Source organism: Convolutriloba macropyga, chromosome 9, assembly GCF_964194025.1.
Source record: "Convolutriloba macropyga chromosome 9, txConMacr16.3, whole genome shotgun sequence".
NCBI classification, from domain to species: domain Eukaryota; kingdom Metazoa; phylum Xenacoelomorpha; order Acoela; family Convolutidae; genus Convolutriloba; species Convolutriloba macropyga.
The window spans coordinates 62,425,534-62,450,318 of record NC_134476.1 but is presented as its reverse complement, the minus strand read 5'-3'; the positions used below and the strand labels follow the sequence as shown (position 1 = coordinate 62,450,318).

General features: G+C 40.7%; 6 non-coding genes across 6 annotated transcripts; all 6 read right to left on the bottom strand.

Annotated features, from left to right (window-relative positions):
- Positions 1 to 3,135: 3,135 nt before the first annotated feature.
- LOC142347544 (5S ribosomal RNA) lies at positions 3,136 to 3,254 on the bottom strand. The gene has a single exon (XR_012760530.1). It is a non-coding gene; the product is annotated as a 5S ribosomal RNA (ribosomal RNA).
- Positions 3,255 to 4,391: 1,137 nt separating this feature from the next.
- Positions 4,392 to 4,510, bottom strand: LOC142347543 (5S ribosomal RNA). Its single transcript, XR_012760529.1, has one exon. It is a non-coding gene; the product is annotated as a 5S ribosomal RNA (ribosomal RNA).
- A 9,220-nt stretch (positions 4,511 to 13,730) lies between these two features.
- LOC142347541 (5S ribosomal RNA) lies at positions 13,731 to 13,849 on the bottom strand. Its single transcript, XR_012760528.1, has one exon. It is a non-coding gene; the product is annotated as a 5S ribosomal RNA (ribosomal RNA).
- A 2,497-nt stretch (positions 13,850 to 16,346) lies between these two features.
- LOC142347540 (5S ribosomal RNA) lies at positions 16,347 to 16,465 on the bottom strand. The gene has a single exon (XR_012760527.1). It is a non-coding gene; the product is annotated as a 5S ribosomal RNA (ribosomal RNA).
- A 6,023-nt stretch (positions 16,466 to 22,488) lies between these two features.
- On the bottom strand, positions 22,489 to 22,607 carry LOC142347539 (5S ribosomal RNA). Its single transcript, XR_012760526.1, has one exon. It is a non-coding gene; the product is annotated as a 5S ribosomal RNA (ribosomal RNA).
- A 1,324-nt stretch (positions 22,608 to 23,931) lies between these two features.
- Positions 23,932 to 24,050, bottom strand: LOC142347538 (5S ribosomal RNA). Its single transcript, XR_012760525.1, has one exon. It is a non-coding gene; the product is annotated as a 5S ribosomal RNA (ribosomal RNA).
- Between the last annotated feature and the right edge of the window lie 735 nt (positions 24,051 to 24,785).

Below are 24,785 nucleotides of genomic sequence, written 5' to 3'. Positions count from 1 at the left end.
CAATTTCCAAAAAAGTATCCGCGCTCGATGAGGCTTAACTTTTTCGATCACCGAACTTTGTTTTGGTCACCAAATCGTCAATTTTAGTCCAAATTGGCTCATTTTTTGTTGGCATGCTCCACTTGAGCCATAGTTTGGGATAAAACAAAAAAATCTGGCACAGCGAATCATTTTGGACAAGTTTTTACCGATTTCCAAAAAAGTATCCGCGCTCGATGAGGCTTAACTTTTTCGATCACCGAACTTTGTTTTGGCCACCAAATCGTCAATTTTAGTCCGAAATGGCTCATTTTTTGTGGGCATGCTCCACTTGAGCCATAGTTGGGGCTAAAACAAAAAAATCTGGCACAGCGAACCATTTTGGACAAGTTTTCACCAATTTCCAAAAAAGTATCCGCGCTCGGTGAGGCTTAACTTTTTCGATCACCGAACTTTGTTTTGGTCACCAAATCGTCAATTTTAGTCCAAATTGGCTCATTTTTTGTGGGCATGCTCCACTTGAGCCATAGTTGGGGATAGAATAAAAAAATCTGGCACAGCGAACCATTTTGGACAAGTTTTCACCAATTTCCAAAAAAGTATCCGCGCTCGGTGAGGCTTAACTTTTTCGATCACCGAACTTTGTTTTGGTCACCAAATCGTCAATTTTAGTCCAAATTGGCTCATTTTTTGTGGGCATGCTCCACTTGAGCCATAGTTTGGGATAAAACAAAAAAATCTGGCACAGCGAATCATTTTGGACAGGTTTTTACCGATTTCCAAAAAAGTATCCGCGCTCGATGAGGCTTAACTTTTTCGATCACCGAACTTTGTTTTGGCCACCAAATCGTCAATTTTAGTCCGAAATGGCTCATTTTTTGTGGGCATGCTCCACTTGAGCCATAGTTGGGGCTAAAACAAAAAAATCTGGCACAGCGAACCATTTTGGACAAGTTTTTACCGATTTCCAAAAAAGTATCCGCGCTCGATGAGGCTTAACTTTTTCGATCACCGAACTTTGTTTTGGCCACCAAATCGTCAATTTTAGTCCGAAATGGCTCATTTTTTGTGGGCATGCTCCACTTGAGCCATAGTTGGGGCTAAAACAAAAAAATCTGGCACAGCGTACCATTTTGGACAAGTTTTTACCGATTTCCAAAAAAGTATCCGCGCTCGATGAGGCTTAACTTTTTCGATCACCGAACTTTGTTTTGGCCACCAAATCGTCAATTTTAGTCCGAAATGGCTCATTTTTTGTGGGCATGCTCCACTTGAGCCATAGTTGGGGCTAAAACAAAAAAATCTGGCACAGCGAACCATTTTGGACAAGTTTTTACCGATTTCCAAAAAAGTATCCGCGCTCGATGAGGCTTAACTTTTTCGATCACCGAACTTTGTTTTGGCCACCAAATCGTCAATTTTAGTCTGAAATGGCTCATTTTTTGTGGGCATGCTCCACTTGAGCCATAGTTGGGGCTAAAACAAAAAAATCTGGCACAGCGAACCATTTTGGACAAGTTTTCACCAATTTCCAAAAAAGTATCCGCGCTCGGTGAGGCTTAACTTTTTCGATCACCGAACTTTGTTTTGGTCACCAAATCGTCAATTTTAGTCCAAATTGGCTCATTTTTTGTGGGCATGCTCCACTTGAGCCATAGTTTGGGATAAAACAAAAAAATCTGGCACAGCGAATCATTTTGGACAGGTTTTTACCGATTTCCAAAAAAGTATCCGCGCTCGATGAGGCTTAACTTTTTCGATCACCGAACTTTGTTTTGGCCACCAAATCGTCAATTTTAGTCCGAAATGGCTCATTTTTTGTGGGCATGCTCCACTTGAGCCATAGTTGGGGCTAAAACAAAAAAATCTGGCACAGCGAACCATTTTGGACAAGTTTTTACCGATTTCCAAAAAAGTATCCGCGCTCGATGAGGCTTAACTTTTTCGATCACCGAACTTTGTTTTGGCCACCAAATCGTCAATTTTAGTCCGAAATGGCTCATTTTTTGTGGGCATGCTCCACTTGAGCCCTAGTTGGGGCTAAAACAAAAAAATCTGGCACAGCGAACCATTTTGGACAAGTTTTCACCAATTTCCAAAAAAGTATCCGCGCTCGATGAGGCTTAACTTTTTCGATCACCGAACTTTGTTTTGGCCACCAAATCGTCAATTTTAGTCCGAAATGGCTCATTTTTTGTGGGCATGCTCCACTTGAGCCATAGTTGGGGCTAAAACAAAAAAATCTGGCACAGCGAACCATTTTGGACAAGTTTTCACCAATTTCCAAAAAAGTATCCGCGCTCGGTGAGGCTTAACTTTTTCGATCACCGAACTTTGTTTTGGTCACCAAATCGTCAATTTTAGTCCAAATTGGCTCATTTTTTGTGGGCATGCTCCACTTGAGCCATAGTTTGGGATAAAACAAAAAAATCTGGCACAGCGAATCATTTTGGACAGGTTTTTACCGATTTCCAAAAAAGTATCCGCGCTCGATGAGGCTTAACTTTTTCGATCACCGAACTTTGTTTTGGCCACCAAATCGTCAATTTTAGTCCGAAATGGCTCATTTTTTGTGGGCATGCTCCACTTGAGCCATAGTTGGGGCTAAAACAAAAAAATCTGGCACAGCGAACCATTTTGGACAAGTTTTTACCGATTTCCAAAAAAGTATCCGCGCTCGATGAGGCTTAACTTTTTCGATCACCGAACTTTGTTTTGGCCACCAAATCGTCAATTTTAGTCCGAAATGGCTCATTTTTTGTGGGCATGCTCCACTTGAGCCATAGTTGGGGCTAAAACAAAAAAATCTGGCACAGCGAACCATTTTGGACAAGTTTTCACCAATTTCCAAAAAAGTATCCGCGCTCGATGAGGCTTAACTTTTTCGATCACCGAACTTTGTTTTGGTCACCAAATCGTCAATTTTAGTCCAAATTGGCTCATTTTTTGTGGGCATGCTCCACTTGAGCCATAGTTTGGGATAAAACAAAAAAATCTGGCACAGCGAATCATTTTGGACAAGTTTTTACCGATTTCCAAAAAAGTATCCGCGCTCGATGAGGCTTAACTTTTTCGATCACCGAGGCTTTTTGAGGCTCTAAAATGTGTAAATATCGAATAAAAGTATTCTATGAGGTTTGAATACTCAAAAGAAAAAGCCTACAACACCTGGTGTTCCCAAGCGGTCACCCATCCAAGTACTAACCAGGCCCAATGTTGCTTAACTTCGGTGATCGGACGAGAACCGGTGCATTCAACATGGTATGGTCGTAGGCATTTGCGTAAGTGGGAGCGAATTTATATACAACAGTATTGTATTGTAGTCCTATATTCATATACAGGATCACTTTAACTGGCCGCCTTGCGGTTTGCAAAATAGTCACTTAATACATGCAATTTTAGCCACGGTTGTGTTATAATTTATGCAATTCGTAGCCATACAGTGTATTATGACCAACGCACAAACTTTTTGCTTCCAACCATCCACAATACAGTGGAACGGCCCCAAAACAAGGGAGAGATGAATTGGGTCCGAGGAACCTGTTCAACCGGACATTGAACCGGAAGCATGACTTCAGTGGGTTTAGGTGGGTAATTGGGAAAATCAGTGGCGAATTGCTTTTAGCCTAATTGTTGTGATAAACTTATTAAATAGGTAAGTATCAACTCTATTTGATAAGTTTTATTTGAATGCACTCTGCGTTAGCGGAGTGCAGCCTAAAGAATGGAACTAAGCGATTTGCACTAACTTAAAAGTTAGTTTAATAAAGGGAAACTTTGCAATTAGTATTGATGTTTCCGAGAGCGTTCCAAATATCAAATACACAGTAAGCACAAGCGGGGGAACAATTAGAATGGCCTATACAAGTATGTGGGGTGTGTTTGGAGCAATGGTTATCGCTGAAATTGTCATTTCCAAAAAAGTATCCGCGCTCGATGAGGCTTAACTTTTTCGATCACCGAACTTTGTTTTGGCCACCAAATCGTCAATTTTAGTCCGAAATGGCTCATTTTTTGTGGGCATGCTCCACTTGAGCCATAGTTGGGGCTAAAACAAAAAAATCTGGCACAGCGAACCATTTTGGACAAGTTTTCACCAATTTCCAAAAAAGTATCCGCGCTCGATGAGGCTTAACTTTTTCGATCACCGAACTTTGTTTTGGTCACCAAATCGTCAATTTTAGTCCAAATTGGCTCATTTTTTGTGGGCATGCTCCACTTGAGCCATAGTTTGGGATAAAACAAAAAAATCTGGCACAGCGAATCATTTTGGACAAGTTTTTACCGATTTCCAAAAAAGTATCCGCGCTCGATGAGGCTTAACTTTTTCGATCACCGAGGCTTTTTGAGGCTCTAAAATGTGTAAATATCGAATAAAAGTATTCTATGAGGTTTGAATACTCAAAAGAAAAAGCCTACAACACCTGGTGTTCCCAAGCGGTCACCCATCCAAGTACTAACCAGGCCCAATGTTGCTTAACTTCGGTGATCGGACGAGAACCGGTGCATTCAACATGGTATGGTCGTAGGCATTTGCGTAAGTGGGAGCGAATTTATATACAACAGTATTGTATTGTAGTCCTATATTCATATACAGGATCACTTTAACTGGCCGCCTTGCGGTTTGCAAAATAGTCACTTAATACATGCAATTTTAGCCACGGTTGTGTTATAATTTATGCAATTCGTAGCCATACAGTGTATTATGACCAACGCACAAACTTTTTGCTTCCAACCATCCACAATACAGTGGAACGGCCCCAAAACAAGGGAGAGATGAATTGGGTCCGAGGAACCTGTTCAACCGGACATTGAACCGGAAGCATGACTTCAGTGGGTTTAGGTGGGTAATTGGGAAAATCAGTGGCGAATTGCTTTTAGCCTAATTGTTGTGATAAACTTATTAAATAGGTAAGTATCAACTCTATTTGATAAGTTTTATTTGAATGCACTCTGCGTTAGCGGAGTGCAGCCTAAAGAATGGAACTCAGCGATTTGCACTAACTTAAAAGTTAGATTAATAAAGGGAAATTTTACAATTAGTATTGATGTTTCCGAGACAGTTCCAAATATCAAATATACAGTAAACGCAAGCAGGGGAACTATTAGAATGGCCTTTACAAGTATATGGGGTGTGTTTGGAGCAATGGTTATTGCTGAAATTGTCATTTACAAAAAGTATCCGCGCTCGATGAGGCTTAACTTTTTCGATCACCGAACTTTGTTTTGGCCACCAAATCGTCAATTTTAGTCCGAAATGGCTCATTTTTTGTGGGCATGCTCCACTTGAGCCATAGTTTGGGCTAAAACAAAAAAATCTGGCACAGCGAACCATTTTGGACAAGTTTTTACCGATTTCCAAAAAAGTATCCGCGCTCGATGAGGCTTAACTTTTTCGATCACCGAACTTTGTTTTGGCCACCAAATCGTCAATTTTAGTCCGAGATGGCTCATTTTTTGTGGGCATGCTCCACTTGAGCCATAGTTGGGGCTAAAACAAAAAAATCTGGCACAGCGAACCATTTTGGACAAGTTTTCACCAATTTCCAAAAAAGTATCCGCGCTCGATGAGGCTTAACTTTTTCGATCACCGAACTTTGTTTTGGTCACCAAATCGTCAATTTTAGTCCAAATTGGCTCATTTTTTGTGGGCATGCTCCACTTGAGCCATAGTTTGGGATAAAACAAAAAAATCTGGCACAGCGAATCATTTTGGACAGGTTTTTACCGATTTCCAAAAAAGTATCCGCGCTCGATGAGGCTTAACTTTTTCGATCACCGAACTTTGTTTTGGCCACCAAATCGTCAATTTTAGTCCGAGATGGCTCATTTTTTGTGGGCATGCTCCACTTGAGCCATAGTTGGGGCTAAAACAAAAAAATCTGGCACAGCGAACCATTTTGGACAAGTTTTCACCAATTTCCAAAAAAGTATCCGCGCTCGATGAGGCTTAACTTTTTCGATCACCGAACTTTGTTTTGGCCACCAAATCGTCAATTTTAGTCCGAGATGGCTCATTTTTTGTGGGCATGCTCCACTTGAGCCATAGTTGGGGCTAAAACAAAAAAATCTGGCACAGCGAACCATTTTGGACAAGTTTTCACCAATTTCCAAAAAAGTATCCGCGCTCGATGAGGCTTAACTTTTTCGATCACCGAACTTTGTTTTGGTCACCAAATCGTCAATTTTAGTCCAAATTGGCTCATTTTTTGTGGGCATGCTCCACTTGAGCCATAGTTTGGGATAAAACAAAAAAATCTGGCACAGCGAATCATTTTGGACAGGTTTTTACCGATTTCCAAAAAAGTATCCGCGCTCGATGAGGCTTAACTTTTTCGATCACCGAACTTTGTTTTGGCCACCAAATCGTCAATTTTAGTCCGAGATGGCTCATTTTTTGTGGGCATGCTCCACTTGAGCCATAGTTGGGGCTAAAACAAAAAAATCTGGCACAGCGAACCATTTTGGACAAGTTTTCACCAATTTCCAAAAAAGTATCCGCGCTCGATGAGGCTTAACTTTTTCGATCACCGAACTTTGTTTTGGTCACCAAATCGTCAATTTTAGTCCGAAATGGCTCATTTTTTGTGGGCATGCTCCACTTGAGCCATATTTGGGGCTAAAACAAAAAAATCTGGCACAGCGAACCATTTTGGACAAGTTTTTACCGATTTCCAAAAAAGTATCCGCGCTCGATGAGGCTTAACTTTTTCGATCACCGAACTTTGTTTTGGCCACCAAATCGTCAATTTTAGTCCGAAATGGCTCATTTTTTGTGGGCATGCTCCACTTGAGCCATAGTTGGGGCTAAAACAAAAAAATCTGGCACAGCGAACCATTTTGGACAAGTTTTTACCGATTTCCAAAAAAGTATCCGCGCTCGATGAGGCTTAACTTTTTCGATCACCGAACTTTGTTTTGGCCACCAAATCGTCAATTTTAGTCCGAGATGGCTCATTTTTTGTGGGCATGCTCCACTTGAGCCATAGTTGGGGCTAAAACAAAAAAATCTGGCACAGCGAACCATTTTGGACAAGTTTTCACCAATTTCCAAAAAAGTATCCGCGCTCGATGAGGCTTAACTTTTTCGATCACCGAACTTTGTTTTGGTCACCAAATCGTCAATTTTAGTCCAAATTGGCTCATTTTTTGTGGGCATGCTCCACTTGAGCCATAGTTTGGGATAAAACAAAAAAATCTGGCACAGCGAATCATTTTGGACAGGTTTTTACCGATTTCCAAAAAAGTATCCGCGCTCGATGAGGCTTAACTTTTTCGATCACCGAACTTTGTTTTGGCCACCAAATCGTCAATTTTAGTCCGAGATGGCTCATTTTTTGTGGGCATGCTCCACTTGAGCCATAGTTGGGGCTAAAACAAAAAAATCTGGCACAGCGAACCATTTTGGACAAGTTTTCACCAATTTCCAAAAAAGTATCCGCGCTCGATGAGGCTTAACTTTTTCGATCACCGAACTTTGTTTTGGCCACCAAATCGTCAATTTTAGTCCGAAATGGCTCATTTTTTGTGGGCATGCTCCACTTGAGCCATAGTTGGGGCTAAAACAAAAAAATCTGGCACAGCGAACCATTTTGGACAAGTTTTCACCAATTTCCAAAAAAGTATCCGCGCTCGATGAGGCTTAACTTTTTCGATCACCGAACTTTGTTTTGGCCACCAAATCGTCAATTTTAGTCCGAGATGGCTCATTTTTTGTGGGCATGCTCCACTTGAGCCATAGTTGGGGCTAAAACAAAAAAATCTGGCACAGCGAACCATTTTGGACAAGTTTTCACCAATTTCCAAAAAAGTATCCGCGCTCGATGAGGCTTAACTTTTTCGATCACCGAACTTTGTTTTGGTCACCAAATCGTCAATTTTAGTCCAAATTGGCTCATTTTTTGTGGGCATGCTCCACTTGAGCCATAGTTTGGGATAAAACAAAAAAATCTGGCACAGCGAATCATTTTGGACAGGTTTTTACCGATTTCCAAAAAAGTATCCGCGCTCGATGAGGCTTAACTTTTTCGATCACCGAACTTTGTTTTGGCCACCAAATCGTCAATTTTAGTCCGAGATGGCTCATTTTTTGTGGGCATGCTCCACTTGAGCCATAGTTGGGGCTAAAACAAAAAAATCTGGCACAGCGAACCATTTTGGACAAGTTTTCACCAATTTCCAAAAAAGTATCCGCGCTCGATGAGGCTTAACTTTTTCGATCACCGAACTTTGTTTTGGTCACCAAATCGTCAATTTTAGTCCGAAATGGCTCATTTTTTGTGGGCATGCTCCACTTGAGCCATATTTGGGGCTAAAACAAAAAAATCTGGCACAGCGAACCATTTTGGACAAGTTTTTACCGATTTCCAAAAAAGTATCCGCGCTCGATGAGGCTTAACTTTTTCGATCACCGAACTTTGTTTTGGCCACCAAATCGTCAATTTTAGTCCGAAATGGCTCATTTTTTGTGGGCATGCTCCACTTGAGCCATAGTTGGGGCTAAAACAAAAAAATCTGGCACAGCGAACCATTTTGGACAAGTTTTTACCGATTTCCAAAAAAGTATCCGCGCTCGATGAGGCTTAACTTTTTCGATCACCGAACTTTGTTTTGGCCACCAAATCGTCAATTTTAGTCCGAGATGGCTCATTTTTTGTGGGCATGCTCCACTTGAGCCATAGTTGGGGCTAAAACAAAAAAATCTGGCACAGCGAACCATTTTGGACAAGTTTTCACCAATTTCCAAAAAAGTATCCGCGCTCGATGAGGCTTAACTTTTTCGATCACCGAACTTTGTTTTGGTCACCAAATCGTCAATTTTAGTCCAAATTGGCTCATTTTTTGTGGGCATGCTCCACTTGAGCCATAGTTTGGGATAAAACAAAAAAATCTGGCACAGCGAATCATTTTGGACAGGTTTTTACCGATTTCCAAAAAAGTATCCGCGCTCGATGAGGCTTAACTTTTTCGATCACCGAACTTTGTTTTGGCCACCAAATCGTCAATTTTAGTCCGAGATGGCTCATTTTTTGTGGGCATGCTCCACTTGAGCCATAGTTGGGGCTAAAACAAAAAAATCTGGCACAGCGAACCATTTTGGACAAGTTTTCACCAATTTCCAAAAAAGTATCCGCGCTCGATGAGGCTTAACTTTTTCGATCACCGAACTTTGTTTTGGCCACCAAATCGTCAATTTTAGTCCGAGATGGCTCATTTTTTGTGGGCATGCTCCACTTGAGCCATAGTTGGGGCTAAAACAAAAAAATCTGGCACAGCGAACCATTTTGGACAAGTTTTCACCAATTTCCAAAAAAGTATCCGCGCTCGATGAGGCTTAACTTTTTCGATCACCGAACTTTGTTTTGGCCACCAAATCGTCAATTTTAGTCCGAAATGGCTCATTTTTTGTGGGCATGCTCCACTTGAGCCATAGTTGGGGCTAAAACAAAAAAATCTGGCACAGCGAACCATTTTGGACAAGTTTTTACCGATTTCCAAAAAAGTATCCGCGCTCGATGAGGCTTAACTTTTTCGATCACCGAACTTTGTTTTGGCCACCAAATCGTCAATTTTAGTCCGAGATGGCTCATTTTTTGTGGGCATGCTCCACTTGAGCCATAGTTGGGGCTAAAACAAAAAAATCTGGCACAGCGAACCATTTTGGACAAGTTTTCACCAATTTCCAAAAAAGTATCCGCGCTCGATGAGGCTTAACTTTTTCGATCACCGAACTTTGTTTTGGTCACCAAATCGTCAATTTTAGTCCAAATTGGCTCATTTTTTGTGGGCATGCTCCACTTGAGCCATAGTTTGGGATAAAACAAAAAAATCTGGCACAGCGAATCATTTTGGACAGGTTTTTACCGATTTCCAAAAAAGTATCCGCGCTCGATGAGGCTTAACTTTTTCGATCACCGAACTTTGTTTTGGCCACCAAATCGTCAATTTTAGTCCGAGATGGCTCATTTTTTGTGGGCATGCTCCACTTGAGCCATAGTTGGGGCTAAAACAAAAAAATCTGGCACAGCGAACCATTTTGGACAAGTTTTCACCAATTTCCAAAAAAGTATCCGCGCTCGATGAGGCTTAACTTTTTCGATCACCGAACTTTGTTTTGGTCACCAAATCGTCAATTTTAGTCCGAAATGGCTCATTTTTTGTGGGCATGCTCCACTTGAGCCATATTTGGGGCTAAAACAAAAAAATCTGGCACAGCGAACCATTTTGGACAAGTTTTCACCAATTTCCAAAAAAGTATCCGCGCTCGATGAGGCTTAACTTTTTCGATCACCGAACTTTGTTTTGGTCACCAAATCGTCAATTTTAGTCCAAATTGGCTCATTTTTTGTGGGCATGCTCCACTTGAGCCATAGTTTGGGATAAAACAAAAAAATCTGGCACAGCGAATCATTTTGGACAGGTTTTTACCGATTTCCAAAAAAGTATCCGCGCTCGATGAGGCTTAACTTTTTCGATCACCGAACTTTGTTTTGGCCACCAAATCGTCAATTTTAGTCCGAGATGGCTCATTTTTTGTGGGCATGCTCCACTTGAGCCATAGTTGGGGCTAAAACAAAAAAATCTGGCACAGCGAACCATTTTGGACAAGTTTTCACCAATTTCCAAAAAAGTATCCGCGCTCGATGAGGCTTAACTTTTTCGATCACCGAACTTTGTTTTGGTCACCAAATCGTCAATTTTAGTCCGAAATGGCTCATTTTTTGTGGGCATGCTCCACTTGAGCCATATTTGGGGCTAAAACAAAAAAATCTGGCACAGCGAACCATTTTGGACAAGTTTTTACCGATTTCCAAAAAAGTATCCGCGCTCGATGAGGCTTAACTTTTTCGATCACCGAACTTTGTTTTGGCCACCAAATCGTCAATTCTAGTCCGAGATGGCTCATTTTTTGTGGGCATGCTCCACTTGAGCCATAGTTTGGGATAAAACAAAAAAATCTGGCACAGCGAATCATTTTGGACAGGTTTTTACCGATTTCCAAAAAAGTATCCGCGCTCGATGAGGCTTAACTTTTTCGATCACCGAACGTTGTTTTGGTCACCAAATCGTCAATTTTAGTCCAAATTGGCTCATTTTTTGTGGGCATGCTCCACTTGAGCCATAGTTTGGGATAAAACAAAAAAATCTGGCACAGCGAATCATTTTGGACAGGTTTTTACCGATTTCCAAAAAAGTATCCGCGCTCGATGAGGCTTAACTTTTTCGATCACCGAACTTTGTTTTGGCCACCAAATCGTCAATTTTAGTCCGAGATGGCTCATTTTTTGTGGGCATGCTCCACTTGAGCCATAGTTGGGGCTAAAACAAAAAAATCTGGCACAGCGAACCATTTTGGACAAGTTTTCACCAATTTCCAAAAAAGTATCCGCGCTCGATGAGGCTTAACTTTTTCGATCACCGAACTTTGTTTTGGTCACCAAATCGTCAATTTTAGTCCAAATTGGCTCATTTTTTGTGGGCATGCTCCACTTGAGCCATAGTTTGGGATAAAACAAAAAAATCTGGCACAGCGAATCATTTTGGACAGGTTTTTACCGATTTCCAAAAAAGTATCCGCGCTCGATGAGGCTTAACTTTTTCGATCACCGAACTTTGTTTTGGCCACCAAATCGTCAATATTAGTCCGAAATGGCTCATTTTTTGTGGGCATGCTCCACTTGAGCCATAGTTGGGGCTAAAACAAAAAAATCTGGCACAGCGAACCATTTTGGACAAGTTTTTACCGATTTCCAAAAAAGTATCCGCGCTCGATGAGGCTTAACTTTTTCGATCACCGAACTTTGTTTTGGCCACCAAATCGTCAATTTTAGTCCGAAATGGCTCATTTTTTGTGGGCATGCTCCACTTGAGCCATAGTTGGGGCTAAAACAAAAAAATCTGGCACAGCGAACCATTTTGGACAAGTTTTTACCGATTTCCAAAAAAGTATCCGCGCTCGATGAGGCTTAACTTTTTCGATCACCGAACTTTGTTTTGGCCACCAAATCGTCAATTTTAGTCCGAAATGGCTCATTTTTTGTGGGCATGCTCCACTTGAGCCATAGTTGGGGCTAAAACAAAAAAATCTGGCACAGCGAACCATTTTGGACAAGTTTTCACCAATTTCCAAAAAAGTATCCGCGCTCGATGAGGCTTAACTTTTTCGATCACCGAACTTTGTTTTGGTCACCAAATCGTCAATTTTAGTCCAAATTGGCTCATTTTTTGTGGGCATGCTCCACTTGAGCCATAGTTTGGGATAAAACAAAAAAATCTGGCACAGCGAATCATTTTGGACAGGTTTTTACCGATTTCCAAAAAAGTATCCGCGCTCGATGAGGCTTAACTTTTTCGATCACCGAACTTTGTTTTGGCCACCAAATCGTCAATATTAGTCCGAAATGGCTCATTTTTTGTGGGCATGCTCCACTTGAGCCATAGTTGGGGCTAAAACAAAAAAATCTGGCACAGCGAACCATTTTGGACAAGTTTTTACCGATTTCCAAAAAAGTATCCGCGCTCGATGAGGCTTAACTTTTTCGATCACCGAACTTTGTTTTGGCCACCAAATCGTCAATTTTAGTCCGAAATGGCTCATTTTTTGTGGGCATGCTCCACTTGAGCCATAGTTGGGGCTAAAACAAAAAAATCTGGCACAGCGAACCATTTTGGACAAGTTTTCACCAATTTCCAAAAAAGTATCCGCGCTCGATGAGGCTTAACTTTTTCGATCACCGAACTTTGTTTTGGTCACCAAATCGTCAATTTTAGTCCAAATTGGCTCATTTTTTGTGGGCATGCTCCACTTGAGCCATAGTTTGGGATAAAACAAAAAAATCTGGCACAGCGAATCATTTTGGACAGGTTTTTACCGATTTCCAAAAAAGTATCCGCGCTCGATGAGGCTTAACTTTTTCGATCACCAAACTTTGTTTTGGCCACCAAATCGTCAATTTTAGTCCGAAATGGCTCATTTTTTGTGGGCATGCTCCACTTGAGCCATAGTTGGGGCTAAAACAAAAAAATCTGGCACAGCGAACCATTTTGGACAAGTTTTTACCGATTTCCAAAAAAGTATCCGCGCTCGATGAGGCTTAACTTTTTCGATCACCGAACTTTGTTTTGGCCACCAAATCGTCAATTTTAGTCCGAAATGGCTCATTTTTTGTGGGCATGCTCCACTTGAGCCATAGTTGGGGCTAAAACAAAAAAATCTGGCACAGCGAACCATTTTGGACAAGTTTTCACCAATTTCCAAAAAAGTATCCGCGCTCGATGAGGCTTAACTTTTTCGATCACCGAACTTTGTTTTGGTCACCAAATCGTCAATTTTAGTCCAAATTGGCTCATTTTTTGTGGGCATGCTCCACTTGAGCCATAGTTGGGGCTAAAACAAAAAAATCTGGCACAGCGAATCATTTTGGACAAGTTTTTACCGATTTCCAAAAAAGTATCCGCGCTCGATGAGGCTTAACTTTTTCGATCACCGAACTTTGTTTTGGCCACCAAATCGTCAATTTTAGTCCGAAATGGCTCATTTTTTGTGGGCATGCTCCACTTGAGCCATAGTTGGGGCTAAAACAAAAAAATCTGGCACAGCGAATCATTTTGGACAAGTTTTTACCGATTTCCAAAAAAGTATCCGCGCTCGATGAGGCTTAACTTTTTCGATCACCGAGGCTTTTTGAGGCTCTAAAATGTGTAAATATCGAATAAAAGTATTCTATGAGGTTTGAATACTCAAAAGAAAAAGCCTACAACACCTGGTGTTCCCAAGCGGTCACCCATCCAAGTACTAACCAGGCCCAATGTTGCTTAACTTCGGTGATCGGACGAGAACCGGTGCATTCAACATGGTATGGTCGTAGGCATTTGCGTAAGTGGGAGCGAATTTATATACAACAGTATTGTATTGTAGTCCTATATTCATATACAGGATCACTTTAACTGGCCGCCTTGCGGTTTGCAAAATAGTCACTTAATACATGCAATTTTAGCCACGGTTGTGTTATAATTTATGCAATTCGTAGCCATACAGTGTATTATGACCAACGCACAAACTTTTTGCTTCCAACCATCCACAATACAGTGGAACGGCCCCAAAACAAGGGAGAGATGAATTGGGTCCGAGGAACCTGTTCAACCGGACATTGAACCGGAAGCATGACTTCAGTGGGTTTAGGTGGGTAATTGGGAAAATCAGTGGGGAATTGCTTTTAGCCTAATTGTTGTGCCTAAAATGTTGATAATGTCACTCTCGGATTATTACCGCAAAGTGTGATAGGAAAGCGAAAGCAAGTACTCCACTTTGTGCAGGAACGTCCTTTGGGAGTGAGTCTTTTATAAAAAGAGATTTTTCACTAAAAGCTGCTTTTTCACTAAGATTTAAAATCCTGGCCTTTTCTTTTACCTTTTTCTCCTAATTTTACTCTTCAAAATTTCTTTTAAATCCCTTTCCTCCTTAGATTTAGCTTTTTAAGTTCCTCTTTTTAAGCTGCTCTCTCCTTTACTGTAGTGCGCTTAGAGTTCTTATTAAGTTAACTTCTGAGAATGGAACTCAGCGATTTGCACTAACTTAAAAGTTAGATTAATAAAGGGAAATTTTACAATTAGTATTGATGTTTCCGAGACAGTTCCAAATATCAAATATACAGTAAACGCAAGCAGGGGAACTATTAGAATGGCCTTTACAAGTATATGGGGTGTGTTTGGAGCAATGGTTATTGCTGAAATTGTCATTTACAAAAAGTATCCGCGCTCGATGAGGCTTAACTTTTTCGATCACCGAACTTTGTTTTGGTCACCAAATCGTCATTTTTAGTCCAAATTGGCTCATTTTTTGTGGGCATGCTCCACTTGAGCCATAGTTTGGGATAAAACAAAAAAATCTGGCACAGCGAACCATTTTGGACAGGTTTTTACCGATTTCCAAAAAAGTATCCGCGCTCGATGAGGCTTAACTTTTTCGATCACCGAACTTTGTTTTGGTCACCAAATCGTCAATTTTAGTCCGAATTGGCTCATTTTTTGTGGGCATGCTCCACTTGAGCCATAGTTTGGGATAAAACAAAAAAAATCTGGCACAGCGAACCATTTTGGACAAGTTTTCACCAATTTCCAAAAAAGTATCCGCGCTCGATGAGGCTTAACTTTTTCGATCACCGAACTTTGTTTTGGCCACCAAATCGTCAATTTTAGTCCGAAATGGCTCATTTTTTGTGGGCATGCTCCACTTGAGCCATAGTTGGGGCTAAAACAAAAAAATCTGGCACAGCGAACCATTTTGGACAAGTTTTCACCAATTTCCAAAAAAGTATCCGCGCTCGATGAGGCTTAACTTTTTCGATCACCGAACTTTGTTTTGGTCACCAAATCGTCAATTTTAGTCCGAATTGGCTCATTTTTTGTGGGCATGCTCCACTTGAGCCATAGTTTGGGATAAAACAAAAAAAATCTGGCACAGCGAACCATTTTGGACAAGTTTTCACCAATTTCCAAAAAAGTATCCGCGCTCGATGAGGCTTAACTTTTTCGATCACCGAACTTTGTTTTGGCCACCAAATCGTCAATTTTAGTCCGAAATGGCTCATTTTTTGTGGGCATGCTCCACTTGAGCCATAGTTGGGGCTAAAACAAAAAAATCTGGCACAGCGAACCATTTTGGACAAGTTTTCACCAATTTCCAAAAAAGTATCCGCGCTCGATGAGGCTTAACTTTTTCGATCACCGAACTTTGTTTTGGCCACCAAATCGTCAATTTTAGTCCGAAATGGCTCATTTTTTGTGGGCATGCTCCACTTGAGCCATAGTTGGGGCTAAAACAAAAAAATCTGGCACAGCGAACCATTTTGGACAAGTTTTTACCGATTTCCAAAAAAGTATCCGCGCTCGATGAGGCTTAACTTTTTCGATCACCGAACTTTGTTTTGGCCACCAAATCGTCAATTTTAGTCCGAAATGGCTCATTTTTTGTGGGCATGCTCCACTTGAGCCATAGTTGGGGCTAAAACAAAAAAATCTGGCACAGCGAACCATTTTGGACAAGTTTTCACCAATTTCCAAAAAAGTATCCGCGCTCGATGAGGCTTAACTTTTTCGATCACCGAACTTTGTTTTGGTCACCAAATCGTCAATTTTAGTCCAAATTGGCTCATTTTTTGTGGGCATGCTCCACTTGAGCCATAGTTGGGGCTAAAACAAAAAAATCTGGCACAGCGAATCATTTTGGACAAGTTTTTACCGATTTCCAAAAAAGTATCCGCGCTCGATGAGGCTTAACTTTTTCGATCACCGAGGCTTTTTGAGGCTCTAAAATGTGTAAATATCGAATAAAAGTATTCTATGAGGTTTGAATACTCAAAAGAAAAAGCCTACAACACCTGGTGTTCCCAAGCGGTCACCCATCCAAGTACTAACCAGGCCCAATGTTGCTTAACTTCGGTGATCGGACGAGAACCGGTGCATTCAACATGGTATGGTCGTAGGCATTTGCGTAAGTGGGAGCGAATTTATATACAACAGTATTGTATTGTAGTCCTATATTCATATACAGGATCACTTTAACTCGCCGCCTTGCGGTTTGCAAAATAGTCACTTAATACATGCAATTTTAGCCACGGTTGTGTTATAATTTATGCAATTCGTAGCCATACAGTGTATTATGACCAACGCACAAACTTTTTGCTTCCAACCATCCACAATACAGTGGAACGGCCCCAAAACAAGGGAGAGATGAATTGGGTCCGAGGAACCTGTTCAACCGGACATTGAACCGGAAGCATGACTTCAGTGGGTTTAGGTCGGTAATTGGGAAAATCAGTGGCGAATTGCTTTTAGCCTAATTGTTGTGATAAACTTATTAAATAGGTAAGTATCAACTCTATTTGATAAGTTTTATTTGAATGCACTCTGCGTTAGCGGAGTGCAGCCTAAAGAATGGAACTCAGCGATTTGCACTAACTTAAAAGTTAGATTAATAAAGGGAAATTTTACAATTAGTATTGATGTTTCCGAGACAGTTCCAAATATCAAATATACAGTAAACGCAAGCAGGGGAACTATTAGAATGGCCTTTACAAGTATATGGGGTGTGTTTGGAGCAATGGTTATTGCTGAAATTGTCATTTACAAAAAGTATCCGCGCTCGATGAGGCTTAACTTTTTCGATCACCGAACTTTGTTTTGGTCACCAAATCGTCAATTTTAGTCCAAATTGGCTCATTTTTTGTGGGCATGCTCCACTTGAGCCATAGTTTGGGATAAAACAAAAAAATCTGGCACAGCGAACCATTTTGGACAGGTTTTTACCGATTTCCAAAAAAGTATCCGCGCTCGATGAGGCTTAACTTTTTCGATCACCGAACTTTGTTTTGGTCACCAAATCGTCAATTTTAGTCCAAATTGGCTCATTTTTTGTGGGCATGCTCCACTTGAGCCATAGTTTGGGATAAAACAAAAAAATCTGGCACAGCGAATCATTTTGGACAGGTTTTTACCGATTTCCAAAAAAGTATCCGCGCTCGATGAGGCTTAACTTTTTCGATCACCGAACTTTGTTTTGGTCACCAAATCGTCAATTTTAGTCCAAATTGGCTCATTTTTTGTGGGCATGCTCCACTTGAGCCATACTTTGGGATAAAACAAAAAAATCTGGCACAGCGAACCATTTTGGACAGGTTTTTACCGATTTCCAAAAAAGTATCCGCGCTCGATGAGGCTTAACTTTTTCGATCACCGAACTTTGTTTTGGTCACCAAATCGTCAATTTTAGTCCAAATTGGCTCATTTTTTGTGGGCATGCTCCACTTGAGCCATAGTTTGGGATAAAACAAAAAAATCTGGCACAGCGAATCATTTTGGACAGGTTTTTACCGATTTCCAAAAAAGTATCCGCGCTCGATGAGGCTTAACTTTTTCGATCACCGAACTTTGTTTTGGTCACCAAATCGTCAATTTTAGTCCAAATTGGCTCATTTTTTGTGGGCATGCTCCACTTGAGCCATAGTTTGGGATAAAACAAAAAAATCTGGCACAGCGAACCATTTTGGACAGGTTTTTACCGATTTCCAAAAAAGTATCCGCGCTCGATGAGGCTTAACTTTTTCGATCACCGAACATTGTTTTGGTCACCAAATCGTCAATTTTAGTCCAAATTGGCTCATTTTTTGTGGGCATGCTCCACTTGAGCCATAGTTTGGGATAAAACAAAAAAATCTGGCACAGCGAACCATTTTGGACAGGTTTTTACCGATTTCCAAAAAAGTATCCGCGCTCGATGAGGCTTAACTTTTTCGATCACCGAACTTTGTTTTGGTCACCAAATCGTCAATTTTAGTCCAAATTGGCTCATTTTTTGTGGGCATGCTCCACTTGAGCCATACTTTGGGATAAAACAAAAAAATCTGGCACAGCGAACCATTTTGGACAGGTTTTTACCGGACTTCCAAAAAAGTATCCGCGCTCGATGAGGCTTAACTTTTTCGATCACCGAACTTTGTTTTGGTCACCAAATCGTCAATTTTAGTCCAAATTGGCTCATTTTTTGTGGGCATGCTCCACTTGAGCCATAGTTTGGGGTAAAACAAAAAAATCTGGCACAGCGAATCATTTTGGACAGGTTTTTACCGATTTCCAAAAAGTATCCGCGCTCGATGAGGCTTAACTTTTTCGATCACCGAACTTTGTTTTGGTCACCAAATCGTCAATTTTAGTCCAAATTGGCTCATTTTTTGTGGGCATGCTCCACTTGAGCCATAGTTTGGGATAAAACAAAAAAATCTGGCACAGCGAATCATTTTGGACAGGTTTTTACCGATTTCCAAAAAAGTATCCGCGCTCGATGAGGCTTAACTTTTTCGATCACCGAACTTTGTTTTGGTCACCAAATCGTCAATTTTAGTCCAAATTGGCTCATTTTTTGTGGGCATGCTCCACTTGAGCCATAGTTTGGGATAAAACAAAAAAATCTGGCACAGCGAATCATTTTGGACAGGTTTTTACCGATTTCCAAAAAAGTATCCGCGCTCGATGAGGCTTAACTTTTTCGATCACCGAACTTTGTTTTGGTCACCAAATCGTCAATTTTAGTCCAAATTGGCTCATTTTTTGTGGGCATGCTCCACTTGAGCCATAGTTTGGGATAAAACAAAAAAATCTGGCACAGCGAACCATTTTGGACAGGTTTTTACCGATTTCCAAAAAAGTATCCGCGCTCGATGAGGCTTAACTTTTTCGATCACCGAACTTTGTTTTGGTCACCAAATCGTCAATTTTAGTCCGAATTGGCTCATTTTTTGTGGGCATGCTCCACTTGAGCCATAGTTTGGGATAAAACAAAAAAATCTGGCACAGCGAATCATTTTGGACAGGTTTTTACCGATTTCCAAAAAAGTATCCGCGCTCGATGAGGCTTAACTTTTTCGATCACCGAACTTTGTTTTGGTCACCAAATCGTCAATTTTAGTCCAAATTGGCTCATTTTTTGTGGGCATGCTCCACTTGAGCCATAGTTTGGGATAAAACAAAAAAATCTGGCACAGCGAATCATTTTGGACAGGTTTTTACCGATTTCCAAAAAAGTATCCGCGCTCGATGAGGCTTAACTTTTTCGATCACCGAACTTTGTTTTGGTCACCAAATCGTCAATTTTAGTCCAAATTGGCTCATTTTTTGTGGGCATGCTCCACTTGAGCCATAGTTTGGGATAAAACAAAAAAATCTGGCACAGCGAACCATTTTGGACAGGTTTTTACCGATTTCCAAAAAAGTATCCGCGCTCGATGAGGCTTAACTTTTTCGATCAACGAACTTTGTTTTGGTCACCAAATCGTCAATTTTAGTCCGAATTGGCTCATTTTTTGTGGGCATGCTCCACTTGAGCCATAGTTTGGGATAAAACAAAAAAATCTGGCACAGCGAATCATTTCGGACAGGTTTTTACCGATTTCCAAAAAAGTATCCGCGCTCGATGAGGCTTAACTTTTTCGATCACCGAACTTTGTTTTGGTCACCAAATCGTCAATTTTAGTCCAAATTGGCTCATTTTTTGTGGGCATGCTCCACTTGAGCCATAGTTTGGGATAAAACAAAAAAATCTGGCACAGCGAATCATTTTGGACAGGTTTTTACCGATTTCCAAAAAAGTATCCGCGCTCGATGAGGCTTAACTTTTTCGATCACCGAACTTTGTTTTGGTCACCAAATCGTCAATTTTAGTCCAAATTGGCTCATTTTTTGTGGGCATGCTCCACTTGAGCCATAGTTTGGGATAAAACAAAAAAATCTGGCACAGCGAATCATTTTGGACAGGTTTTTACCGATTTCCAAAAAAGTATCCGCGCTCGATGAGGCTTAACTTTTTCGATCACCGAACTTTGTTTTGGTCACCAAATCGTCAATTTTAGTCCAAATTGGCTCATTTTTTGTGGGCATGCTCCACTTGAGCCATAGTTTGGGATAAAACAAAAAAATCTGGCACAGCGAATCATTTTGGACAGGTTTTTACCGATTTCCAAAAAAGTATCCGCGCTCGATGAGGCTTAACTTTTTCGATCACCGAACATTGTTTTGGTCACCAAATCGTCAATTTTAGTCCAAATTGGCTCATTTTTTGTGGGCATGCTCCACTTGAGCCATAGTTTGGGATAAAACAAAAAAATCTGGCACAGCGAACCATTTTGGACAGGTTTTTACCGATTTCCAAAAAAGTATCCGCGCTCGATGAGGCTTAACTTTTTCGATCACCGAACTTTGTTTTGGTCACCAAATCGTCAATTTTAGTCCGAATTGGCTCATTTTTTGTGGGCATGCTCCACTTGAGCCATAGTTTGGGATAAAACAAAAAAATCTGGCACAGCGAATCATTTCGGACAGGTTTTTACCGATTTCCAAAAAAGTATCCGCGCTCGATGAGGCTTAACTTTTTCGATCACCGAACTTTGTTTTGGTCACCAAATCGTCAATTTTAGTCCAAATTGGCTCATTTTTTGTGGGCATGCTCCACTTGGGCCATAGTTTGGGATAAAACAAAAAAATCTGGCACAGCGAATCATTTGGGACAGGTTTTTACCGATTTCCAAAAAAGTATCCGCGCTCGATGAGGCTTAACTTTTTCGATCACCGAACTTTGTTTTGGTCACCAAATCGTCAATTTTAGTCCAAATTGGCTCATTTTTTTTGGGCATGCTCCACTTGAGCCATAGTTTGGGATAAAACAAAAAAATCTGGCACAGCGAACCATTTTGGACAAGTTTTTACCAATTTCCAAAAAAGTATCCGCGCTCGATGAGGCTTAACTTTTTCGATCACCGAACTTTGTTTTGGTCACCAAATCGTCAATTTTCGTCCGAATTGGCTCATTTTTTGTGGGCATGCTCCACTTGAGCCATAGTTTGGGATAAAACAAAAAAATCTGGCACAGCGAATCATTTTGGACAGGTTTTTACCGATTTCCAAAAAAGTATCCGCGCTCGATGAGGCTTAACTTTTTCGATCACCGAACTTTGTTTTGGTCACCAAATCGTCAATTTTAGTCCAAATTGGCTCATTTTTTGTGGGCATGCTCCACTTGAGCCATAGTTTGGGATAAAACAAAAAAATCTGGCACAGCGAATCATTTTGGACAGGTTTTTACCGATTTCCAAAAAAGTATCCGCGCTCGATGAGGCTTAACTTTTTCGATCACCGAACTTTGTTTTGGTCACCAAATCGTCAATTTTAGTCCAAATTGGCTCATTTTTTGTGGGCATGCTCCACTTGAGCCATAGTTTGGGATAAAACAAAAAAATCTGGCACAGCGAACCATTTTGGACAGGTTTTTACCGATTTCCAAAAAAGTATCCGCGCTCGATGAGGCTTAACTTTTTCGATCACCGAACTTTGTTTTGGTCACCAAATCGTCAATTTTAGTCCGAATTGGCTCATTTTTTGTGGGCATGCTCCACTTGAGCCATAGTTTGGGATAAAACAAAAAAATCTGGCACAGCGAATCATTTCGGACAGGTTTTTACCGATTTCCAAAAAAGTATCCGCGCTCGATGAGGCTTAACTTTTTCGATCACCGAACTTTGTTTTGGTCACCAAATCGTCAATTTTAGTCCAAATTGGCTCATTTTTTGTGGGCATGCTCCACTTGGGCCATAGTTTGGGATAAAAAAAAAAAACTGGCACAGCGAATCATTTGGGACAGGTTTTTACCGATTTCCAAAAAAGTATCCGCGCTCGATGAGGCTTAACTTTTTCGATCACCGAACTTTGTTTTGGTCACCAAATCGTCAATTTTAGTCCAAATTGGCTCATTTTTTGTGGGCATGCTCCACTTGAGCCATAGTTTGGGATAAAACAAAAAAATCTGGCACAGCGAACCATTTTGGACAAGTTTTTACCAATTTCCAAAAAAGTATCCGCGCTCGATGAGGCTTAACTTTTTCGATCACCGAGGCTTTTTGAGGCTCTAAAATGTGTAAATATCGAATAAAAGTATTCTATGAGGTTTGAATACTCAAAAGAAAAAGCCTACAACACCTGGTGTTCCCAAGCGGTCACCCATCCAAGTACTAACCAGGCCCAATGTTGCTTAACTTCGGTGATCGGACGAGAACCGGTGCATTCAACATGGTATGGTCGTAGGCATTTGCGTAAGTGGGAGCGAATTTATATACAACAGTATTGTTTTGTAGTCCTATATTCATATACAGGATCACTTTAACTCGCCGCCTTGCGGTTTGCAAAATAGTCACTTAATACATGCAGTTTTAGCCACGTTTGTGTTATAATTTATGCAATTCGTAGCCATACAGTGTATTATGACCAACGCACAAACTTTTTGCTTCCAACCATCCACAATACAGTGGAACGGCCCCAAAACAAGGGAGAGATGAATTGGGTCCGAGGAACCTGTTCAACCGGACATTGAACCGGAAGCATGACTTCAGTGGGTTTAGGTCGGTAATTGGGAAAATCAGTGGCGAATTGCTTTTAGCCTAATTGTTGTGATAAACTTATTAAATAGGTAAGTATCAACTCTATTTGATAAGTTTTATTTGAATGCACTCTGCGTTAGCGGAGTGCAGCCTAAAGAATGGAACTCAGCGATTTGCAATAACTTAAAAGTTAGATTAATAAAGGGAAATTTTACAATTAGTATTGATGTTTCCGAGACAGTTCCAAATATCAAATATACAGTAAACGCAAGCAGGGGAACTATTAGAATGGCCTTTACAAGTATATGGGGTGTGTTTGGAGCAATGTTTATTGCTGAAATTGTCATTTACAAAAAGTATCCGCGCTCGATGAGGCTTAACTTTTTCGATCACCGAACTTTGTTTTGGTCACCAAATCGTCAATTTTAGTCCAAATTGGCTCATTTTTTGTGGGCATGCTCCACTTGAGCCATAGTTTGGGATAAAACAAAAAAATCTGGCACAGCGAATCATTTGGGACAGGTTTTTACCGATTTCCAAAAAAGTATCCGCGCTCGATGAGGCTTAACTTTTTCGATCACCGAACTTTGTTTTGGTCACCAAATCGTCAATTTTAGTCCAAATTGGCTCATTTTTTGTGGGCATGCTCCACTTGGGCCATAGTTTGGGATAAAACAAAAAAATCTGGCACAGCGAATCATTTGGGACAGGTTTTTACCGATTTCCAAAAAAGTATCCGCGCTCGATGAGGCTTAACTTTTTCGATCACCGAACTTTGTTTTGGTCACCAAATCGTCAATTTTAGTCCAAATTGGCTCATTTTTTGTGGGCATGCTCCACTTGAGCCATAGTTTGGGATAAAACAAAAAAATCTGGCACAGCGAACCATTTTGGACAAGTTTTTACCAATTTCCAAAAAAGTATCCGCGCTCGATGAGGCTTAACTTTTTCGATCACCGAGGCTTTTTGAGGCTCTAAATTGTGTAAATATCGAATAAAAGTATTCTATGAGGTTTGAATACTCAAAAGAAAAAGCCTACAACACCTGGTGTTCCCAAGCGGTCACCCATCCAAGTACTAACCAGGCCCAATGTTGCTTAACTTCGGTGATCGGACGAGAACCGGTGCATTCAACATGGTATGGTCGTAGGCATTTGCGTAAGTGGGAGCGAATTTATATACAACAGTATTGTTTTGTAGTCCTATATTCATATACAGGATCACTTTAACTCGCCGCCTTGCGGTTTGCAAAATAGTCACTTAATACATGCAGTTTTAGCCACGTTTGTGTTATAATTTATGCAATTCGTAGCCATACAGTGTATTATGACCAACGCACAAACTTTTTGCTTCCAACCATCCACAATACAGTGGAACGGCCCCAAAACAAGGGAGAGATGAATTGGGTCCGAGGAACCTGTTCAACCGGACATTGAACCGGAAGCATGACTTCAGTGGGTTTAGGTCGGTAATTGGGAAAATCAGTGGCGAATTGCTTTTAGCCTAATTGTTGTGATAAACTTATTAAATAGGTAAGTATCAACTCTATTTGATAAGTTTTATTTGAATGCACTCTGCGTTAGCGGAGTGCAGCCTAAAGAATGGAACTCAGCGATTTGCAATAACTTAAAAGTTAGATTAATAAAGGGAAATTTTACAATTAGTATTGATGTTTCCGAGACAGTTCCAAATATCAAATATACAGTAAACGCAAGCAGGGGAACTATTAGAATGGCCTTTACAAGTATATGGGGTGTGTTTGGAGCAATGTTTATTGCTGAAATTGTCATTTACAAAAAGTATCCGCGCTCGATGAGGCTTAACTTTTTCGATCACCGAACTTTGTTTTGGTCACCAAATCGTCAATTTTAGTCCAAATTGGCTCAT